At 36.8% G+C, this 10228-nt stretch overlaps 1 pseudogene; it reads right to left on the bottom strand.

Moving 5' to 3' along the window:
• Positions 1-568: 568 nt before the first annotated feature.
• LOC139473835 (uncharacterized) lies at positions 569-9435 on the bottom strand (annotated as a pseudogene).
• Positions 9436-10228: the final 793 nt, after the last annotated feature.

The following is a 10228-nucleotide window of genomic DNA, read 5'->3' on the forward strand; positions in this document are numbered from 1 at the left end:
CAGCGTCTGTATCAGGAATAACCCAGTTTAACATCACCGTCGGACATATATTGGGCAGAAACCCTAACCCTAGAACCATGTGATTCATGTTTCTGTTTATATTTAGCGACATTAGCGTCTGATTCAAGAATAACGCAGCTTTATGTCACTGTCGGATATATATTGGGTAGTAACCATTACCAAAGCACCTCGCGATTCATGTTTCTGTTGAGATAATATGGTGACATCATAATTTGGGACTGTCTAACTTACCATCTGTTTTGATGTAAATTCCTAATCTGTAGCATTGATTGCCAGGATTGTAATGTAAGCTGTATCAAGGCCGCTGGTAAATGTATTGTGGACAAGGCAAATCAGTGGCTGACAAGATCAGCAAAACCCATACCATTGGGCACATTAACACAATCAGCCATTTGACATGTCATTCGGTGATGAATACATGAACACATTCATGCCTACATAATACTGTTTATCCTTGTCATAATCAATCAACTACAAACAAATTTCATCATTTTGCTAGTTCTTTATTGTTGAGGAAACAATAAACATAAATGTAACACATGAAAAGAGTTTTGCCTCAAAATGCTGAAAACAGTGTAAGTGAAGAAATTCCATGCACAGTATATTTGTAAGATGCTATATTCACCATATATGATAATCGATATTATGAATGAAAAAAACACACCTCACATTATGAAACAATATATAATATGAATCATATGTTAAGATGTACAGTACTGTCCATGAGAATAGGGAGAAACACTGTCCCTCCACACAGTAGCGAACTGATGCTACTCCCTGCTGATCTTTTCACTACTCAGGATGTCAATGCTGACTTCAACACAGAACTCTTCTTCTCAACACTTCTTCTTTCCAGAAACGTACAGGGCACAGTTGCTCTCCCTTCTCAAAGCACACTGTATTGGGAGCTGTATATGTAGTTTAGCGTTGGTGTAAACTGATACCATCAAGTTTCATTACAGCATGGTAGTTGCCCTGAAAAGGTTGAAAATATTCACATAAGTGATGTCATCACCATTGATTGAACATTTTTCATGGAAAAATAACTTATGATTTAACTTCAATATAAATAAATCCACATAGTACACCTTATTTTTACATTTAAATAAATCAGTGACATTGTTAAACCCAATATAATGAAAAACAAGCCCCTCCCATTCTATTATCAGCCAATCAGGAAACAGTTGACCGTTTGTGGGTATAGCATACATTTATTTTAGGTTCATGGCAACATCAAGTTAAGTTCCATTTAAAATGCCTGTAAAGATATTATAGTTTAATATCATGTTGTCTCACTTAAATTCAAAACTTAATGGGAAGTTATAATTTGCAGTTATCTCAACTGGCAAGGAATTTTTCTCAAGCCAGTTAAATGTGTCCTGGATACAAAATTAAGATGGTGTTTTTACCACAAATATTTTCCTGAAGAAAAATGAAAATATCTGATGATAATTTGTGTACTTTTTGTAATTCACATCCAGGAACTGATATGCATTTATTTTTTGGTAAAAGATTTCTGGCTTCTGGACACAGACTCATAATTTGTATCTGGATATTCGTGTGAAGGAAAATGTGATAACAGATGATAATTTGATCTGATTTTGTTATTTTCAAAGTATGTAAGTGTAAGGTTCTTAAAATACAACCAACATTTTGTGAGGGAGATAACTGATACAGTTAGACATGAATTTCGAAAAAATATATACTTCAACAAAAACCTGCAAAACAAACTTTATACACAGTATACTGTCTCCGAGTGGACCATTCCTTCTTTTAGCCCTTACTACCGAGAGCAAGACAGGGTAACAACAAGTACCATCTTTTAACGTCTTTTGGAATGATGCTTCAAGGGATCAAATTTCTGACCTTCCGCTCTCCGAGCAGACACTCTACCAGTACACCATAGAGGCAGTCAATCAGACTTGGAATTTGATGAATTTCAATGAGTTAAGGTAACTAAGTTGACAATCCATCAGTTTATTGTTATTTTCTGAGAACTAACAATCAACAGTACTTTTCTTATGTTCACCATTTTGTAACTTATGTTCATAAGTGTAGAAAATTCTGGACGGGAAGCATTTTATCTGGACAGGAATATTTGCAAAGTTGCCCTTGCGGGAATTTTATACGCTGCTGTTACATAGCGACACGCTTAACATCAAATCACAATTCTGACATCATTGCTGGGATGATTCATGCCAAGTTTCAGCTTCATAGGCTTTGTAGCTCTAGAGGAGATGTTGAAAGTGTAATCGTTAACGACATACATACTAGCAGAAAAAGGTAACTTTTCTTAATAAAAAGTCCAACAAGACTCAATCTCATTAAAATCAGATCTTAGTTCTCGCTACCGCTAAAAAATGATCTGAGGACATCCCATTATGGGTCACGTCAGCATGACCTTTCATCCAACCAATCAAAGCGTCACTTACCAGATCCTGAAAGTGACAGTCAAAATGTGTTTTCTAATCATGAATCCTCGAAATATTTAACAGAGGGTATTCCGAACGACAGTTACAGGTTTTATGATTATATCCATAGAATTTAGGCCATCTTAAGTCATTCCAGAATGTCGTTTTGGTCAGTTTTAAATTTATTTAATCGAGAATACGTCAAAATATGTTTCGAGGCGTAGTCGCCAGTTTGAAACTAGTGCAGTAAAGCTCGAGATAGCTACCTTCTGATTGGCAAATGTCGATTTCAGTCATTTCATTGGTCGGTCCATGATCGCGAAAGGTCGTTCCTACGTGACCCGTAATGGGATGTCCTCAGATCTTTGGTTAGCGGTAGCGAAAACTAAGATCAGATTTTAATGAGATTGGACAAAACTAAGTTTAATCTGAAATTAAATAATGCATCTTTCAATATGCATATTGATGAAGACATCTCCTCAGTTTTAAGGTCGTGATTCACAATTTGCATGCAAATGTTTATGGACTGCACATAATTTGTGTGTTTGCATGTTAGTTGGGAGCAAGGTATTTACACACGATTTCATAATGTAAACAGCAAACAATGATTGTTTAGCTCTCTGGGTCTCATAAAATCTTTTTTCTTTTTGTTCAACTGTAATTAAAAATGCTGTCACGGCTTGATGACATGTTGCAAACACAAAATGCGCAAAACGAAGTTGCCAAACATTTTTAATGTTCATCGAATCACAAATATCATCTGCCACATTAATAATCGGACAATTCTTGGGTTAAGACGAATTAGTGGCAGAACAGTACATTACCGGTTGAGAGAGCACAACATCCGGTCACAACATTCAGCAATATGCCTAATTTTGCTTACACAGGACTATCAGTCACACTTGGTGTAGACAGCATCTGAGGTTCAGAAGAAAAACAGGGACAGTACACTGTTCACAAATGAGTGAGGGTTTCATCTGAACAGCTCTGATGGTCGTGCAAAGGTCTACATGCATACTGGATGTTTTAGCAACTCTTGCATTACTTACCATAATCAGTTTTGGGGTGGAACTGAAATGGTATGGGGTGGCATCACAACTCATGGGAAAACACGACTCATCATTGTTATGAGGACATCGTTTGAGATCATGTTCTTGCCTTTGTGCACATGCAGGGACGTAATGTCATGTTGCAGCAGGATAGTGCCCGCCTACAAGTTGCACCCCTCTTTAGGGCGTGTCTCTCCATCTCCAATTACCAGGAATGGATTTTGTCAATGAATTTGTTATGATAAAACATTGATGAGACAAAAGACCAAATATTATGTTGTAATTTACAATAACATAACATTTACACTACTTAATACACAGCAGTTACTTTTTTCCATTAGTATAGATGAACACAGCCATGACATAAGCTTATTTGAACCTTCGCTTTGTGTACCGGTAAGCTACAAGTGATCATCATCATTTCTACAAAGTTAAGTTTCAGCTTCTTGGAGAGTGTAGTTTCTCTTTTTTTATTTTCATTCCTAATTGTTTTTCAAGAAGCAATTTCAGCCCCTCCATTTCTCCAATTTGAATCCCCACCATTGGAGAATTGATTCCAACCAAATATGGTTGATATCTATCTCTTAGTTCCAATAAAGAAGTCGTTTAAAACAATATAGCCAAATTACTCCTATTCCGCCTTGCCACCCAGCCCTTTGGGAGGTCAGCCCCACCATTTGTACAATTTTGAATCCTCACCACCTAGGGATGCTTCCAGTCAAATTTCGTTAATTGTCAATTTGTGGTCAAAAGAAGAAGTTTTTAGAAAAAATCGTTGACATACGGACCCCACAGAATGGCATAAGCTCACCTTGGTGAGCTAATAGTTGTGTCAGGATGACAAACATCAGACAAGCAGGCCATGTTGTTTGTATTCAAAAAGTATTTTGTTTTATTTTGTATATTTGTCTTATCTGGAAAAATAGTCTATGCTATATTACAACCAGTTTGTTTAACGTTTCAAGGCGATCAATGTTACCTTTGTTGGGTGCAACTGGACCAAACAAGCTATTTACACCAGGCTTCTTGTAACTGGACAGTGAAACCTGTGAACATGGTATACAAAGAATGAAAATCTTCATAAGAATAAACACAACACATGACACCACAGAACTGAATGAACAAATTGTAAAATAAAACACTGCACAACCACATAACTTAATCCGAGTCCCATTGTGGTGCTACACATGCCAGGTGTCATTAAGTTTTAGTTTCCTTGGTTTCTGAGAAGGAAGTTCTTAAAGTTGAACAAATCAGAATTGGAAGCTACAAAAATACCTTTGCAAATGAAGGTTAAAAAAGTGTAGTAAACATCCATCAACTTCTTCATGACAACATTGCTAAGGTTATCTAGGATAAACAAAAATATGCCTCACTACGAACCGTTTAAATGGGCCTGAAACTGATCAGAATTTATTTTTAGGGAATTAAATACTGGTAAAGGTCATCATAAATAGATTAACAAGATTATGCAGAAATAAGTAACAAATGTTCAGATACACCAAATGATATAAATATTTAATAATGATTGACAAATGAGGAAAAACGAGTGAATTGTTTATGACCACTTAAAATAATGGTGCTTGGTCCAGGCAGGCAAGAGGTTGATAGCACTAACAACTATCCATGTAATTGGGGTGTAATGTCACCAAATCAGCCAGGTCACACAAAACTGACATTCCATATAGTTGCCCTTTGGGAATGTTAAGAATCAAATTTCTGTGACTACGTTTTTGAGACTGAATTACTTGGATCATGTCCGTAACAATCCAAACAGTGTTAGTATACCTGTAATCTAGATACAAGGGTGCATGCAAAGGGTATGACCATGGCATGATAATCTGAATCTGAAATCTGAAAAGAACAGTAGATCTATTTTATACCATTGTTGGAGTGCATAATAACATACATATATAACCAATCATAGCTTCACTTCCCAAAAGATTCATAGGAAACATTGCAAGTACAAGGTTATTACACTTACTGGTACATTCCATTATTAGGACACAAAAAGGTGAAAGATGATGGCATGACCAAATGGAACATATGATCACTGAAACATAGCACATTGGAGATTGCAATATAGTATTACAGCCTGATAAATGAATAATGCCATGATACATGAGTACCTGGTCAAAATAACATTCAATATGGCTGCAATGTCGTCACCCCAAAAAATCACAGACACAGTTTACCAGATTCAACCTATTATAATGGAGGCCAGATGTGCCCATTGTATTGGTGCCATTAAACTGACTCATGTAACGGAGCTCCAGATAACTTTTTGAGCAATTCAGTTTTTACTTTAGGGTTTCTATTTTAATTGGGTTATTACATTTTTCATTGGGTAACCAATATTTTTTCACTCATGTATTCATCACTCTCTTGGGTCTTTCCCAAAATTAGTGAACATTTTAAGATTTCAAAAAAATGAAATAATGTTCTAAATACATAGGTTTGACTCAGAAAGTAAATTAGCTTGTAATTGTGTTTCAGCAATTAGCTCCTTTGTATGCATGCTGAAAAAGCTTCGTTGGGTATTTATGCGAGCTGTTTTAATAATTTGAGTTTTTCATTTAATGCGTGCGATTCTGTACACAAGTTAATGGAAACTAATTGGGTTTACATAATTTTGGGGGGTATTTTACACAAATACGCTGCTTATCTGTAGCTCTGATGTAATAAATTTCCCTTCATTACCTTTTGGCTGTCTCCTCACATGACTGACAGAAATACTGTTCGAACAAACTACCCTGGGTATAGGTGTTAAAATTGCATCTGTATCTTCCCTGTACTTTTTCACAGAATATATTATTACCACAAAAAGGCAATACAAGGGTATAATAAATAAGCAAAAGAAACAAAACTATTTATCTACAGAACAGACTTTCTCACAGCATCTTGACCAATTAAAAGGATGACAGTATATGCAAGAAGACAAATTCACCATTATCCCCTAAATACTAAATACTTGCTATGGAAACTAAATATCCCAAATTATCAAAAGGCACCAGTTCAACAATAGACCTATCTATGTGCCATCCTTGTTAAGGAAATATTGTAAGTTATTTTTAATCTGCCCAGAAAGAAGCACTACCCTCATTTTCGGTATGAGTCAAAGTTGTGGCATCTCAAAATATCAATTTTTTAAAAATCCTAAACTATCAAAAGGCACCAGTTCACCACTAGACCGATCTGTGTGTCAAGTTTGGTGAAGAAATATTGTAGATTTTTAAGGTATGTTCCAAGAACGATCACTACCCTCATATTTCAGTCAAAGTTGTTGCCATGGAAACTAAAAAGATACATTTTACAAAAATCCAAAACTATCAACAGGCACCAGGTCACCACTAGGCCTATCCATGTACCATGATTGGTGAAGAAAATAGTAAACGTTTTTTCAAAATCTTACACAGAAGTATGAATGCAAGGACTGACCATGTCCATTTTAATACCCCCGCATTACATGTTGTGGGGGATAATAATTGGTAATGAAACGAGTCAAAGAACACATTCATCATGGCTGCAGCAGCACATGAAGACAAAATGTTGCAGTTCCAAATATAAGAAAAACTTGCAAAATATGACCCTGTTGTTGGGTTTACCAAATAATTACTGTATATCAAATTTCATAACGTAAATGCAGAAGTGGCTTTCTAAAGGGTGGAAAGTATATGTTCAAAAGGGTTGCCATGTCTTGACAGCTTGAAGTTGTATTGGCATCATGTTAGTGGGATCAAATACACAAAATCTCAGCTTATTGAAAATATGATTTTCAGAGAAGATATTGAAAACACAAACAAACTTCATAAGGTATGTGAAAGTTTAAGGCCATAGAAGGCACAGGTAATACAGTCATCCAAGAAGCCACCTCAATTTGCTGGGCAGAGTTGCATCCCTGTCTGTCTCACAGTCCTTGAACCATATTATTTTCCCTTCCGCCCAGCCCATCTCACTGGGTCTATTTTTAAACAAAAATGAAAATAAAATGTTTCTATCAATATTTTACATTTTCAGAGACTAAGCTGCATCCCTTTCATATGCCAGAAATCTATGACAATGGGTTCAAATCCCATAATTACCATGATTATTTTCCTTGGTTTGTGAGCACCATTTCCACGCAGGTGGGTCTCATCAAGTGGTAAATATCTAAGATGTTCCTCCCAGATCAAGCAAAAAATACACCAATGTAAACCCCATAACACATATCAAGTTTCATAATGCCACATCTGAATTGGCTGTGTAATATGCAAAAGTGATATTTTGTAAATAGTCTCATGTTTTAGAATATCATTGCTGAGATTTCAGTTTCATAGGCCTTGTAGATTCAGAGGAGGTTTTGAAAGTGTACAAGTTAGTTATTGACAGATGACAGATAATGCACCATGAAATAAGCTCATTTGACTTCAAATTGGATATTCCTGTATTCATGATAGCCTGTAGTTTGATTACAGTATACCAACTCACACCTCATAACTTAATAAATGGCCTAAGGTCTGAGGGAAAGTTATACTTTCACAATTGCCATAATCAGGTCAGCGAGTTTGCATAGTGAATGGTTGAGTTGGCTTAATGCAACTTAGAACAGAGTTTCAGTAATATCACAGTGTGTCAGCTGATGATCCAGTGAGGAAAGACTGATATAATGAGGTACCGATAATACTACAAATGTGGTTTTTCATATCATGACATCCATGATTTAATTTGATGTATGATGATTCCTCTATTGTCATTCCTGACTTTATCATGGGGGTGCATAAAGATAAATGTTCACAGCACATGTGCTTAGCTTGTGCTAAAATCTATACAACAGTAAATTAGCCTTAGTATAATAATATAAATTCCCAACATGTATAGGGGTAGAATACAACATACCTGATTTCCTACAAGGGTTGCACCTCAAATTTCCTGAATGTGGCAGGACACAGCCCACTTGGATACCCTGGGAATAAAAAAATGAGTAAATTGGTACTGATATCTTGACATATTGGTTGCAAAGGGAGGTAATCAATGATACGTGTATAGTTTACTATAAATTTGCCGGATGCACAATAATCTTTATGATCCTTTATTAACCTCATATGTCTACATATTCCCCCAGTGTTCATCATAACAACAATAACAACAACAACAAACAAAAAAGAGGGCATGTAGACTAGTGAATTAGAGCGTGGGCCTTATCTCACAATGGAGCGAACGCCAGAAATGGACCTCACTTTGAACCCAGAACACAGACCTTTCAGCAAAACAAGTTAATTAACACTAATAATCTAGATGAGATTTGATGCTTCCCCGATGATATATCTATGTTAGTCCTACACTCATTCTGGGCCTACAGACATAGAATACAAACATGCGTCATGTGCAGGGTCAGCAGGCACGTTGACGTTCTCCATCTCAGTATCTGAAAATAAAAAGTACCATAGTGAATGGTTGTAGACTGTAAATTATGTTTGCACAAAGACTAGATAACATTATGACCAACGAACAAGTAAGAACAGATAAACAAAAAGCAAGATCTAACCGATAAATGTTTGATCGAAAACCGATCGCTATGCCGGCCAAGGGGGATAACTCTTTCTGACCACGTCGGGACGAATTTTCCAAAGACAAACTTTAACCTTGTTTGCCAATATATTTTGTAACGATCAGTTCTTATAAATATGTGTAGTTCTATCAAACAAATACACATACAATGGCATGTATTAATGAAAACCGTAACGATCTTCTATTAAGACCGGATTGGTATATCCATAGATCTATCTATTGGTTGTTAAAATTGTAATTAGGTGATGTATAAAATATATATACCGTATGAAGATACTAAATCTAAGTCTAGCCTGTCTAGACCGGAGATAAAAACAACAACAAAATGATGACATCCTACCATCTGCTGAATGCTGTGTTCGACACTGCATGTTCCAATATGGCGTGAAATGCGCCCCTGTGAACATACATCCTAATATGGTTATGTTATTTAATTGTTACTGTTAGTTAGTAGTAGCAGTAAATGTTGGTCTCCAGAGACGTAGAGACCGTCTTTGTACCTACTAGTAGCAGGTCATAGTTGCTAACAACTCTGTGCTAGTAGTAGGTAATATTTCCTGGATCGGGTGGCAAGCATGGGTTGGTTAGGACCTATTCCTCCCCGGATCTTCGCGGGTCTCGCGTCAGTGTATTCACAACCTGATTTAATACAACATTTTGTCAAAGCATTGTATTGGTATTGGTGTAAAGTATTGGTGCCCTATTTGCCCTACCGCAAGTTTCCCTTTCAATGTTGGAGAGTACATTTAGAAAACGGCTTCCACTGGAGATGAGTGAGTGAGTATGATTTTAGAAATATTCCAGCAATATCAAGGCGGGGGACACCAGAAATGGACTTCACACATTGTACCCATGAGGGGCGTGACGAGCGAACATCTAAACCACTAAGCTACCCCTCTCCTCCACTGAAGATGTAATCAGAGTGGTGAATGCGGGCGTTTAACGTATCCTACTCATCAGTTTAGTAATTAGTTAGCTGGGTTTATCTCCGCTAAGAACCTCGCGTGAACCTGTTGGAAACCCGCAAGCACGAATCAGGAGTCGACCCCAGGACCAGCCTGCTAGAGGACGCAGCAAAGTCTAACGCCCCTGACCACTCGTCATATTGTCGGGCGGTGGGGTGGACTAGTGGTTAAAGCGTTCTTTCGCCACACCTAAGGCCCGGGTTCTATTCCATTCATGTGTACAATATGACCAGCC

Source organism: Haliotis cracherodii, unplaced genomic scaffold (assembly GCF_022045235.1).
Source record: "Haliotis cracherodii isolate W230 unplaced genomic scaffold, xgHalCrac1.p SCAF_1, whole genome shotgun sequence".
In the NCBI taxonomy this organism is placed as follows: domain Eukaryota; kingdom Metazoa; phylum Mollusca; class Gastropoda; order Lepetellida; family Haliotidae; genus Haliotis; species Haliotis cracherodii.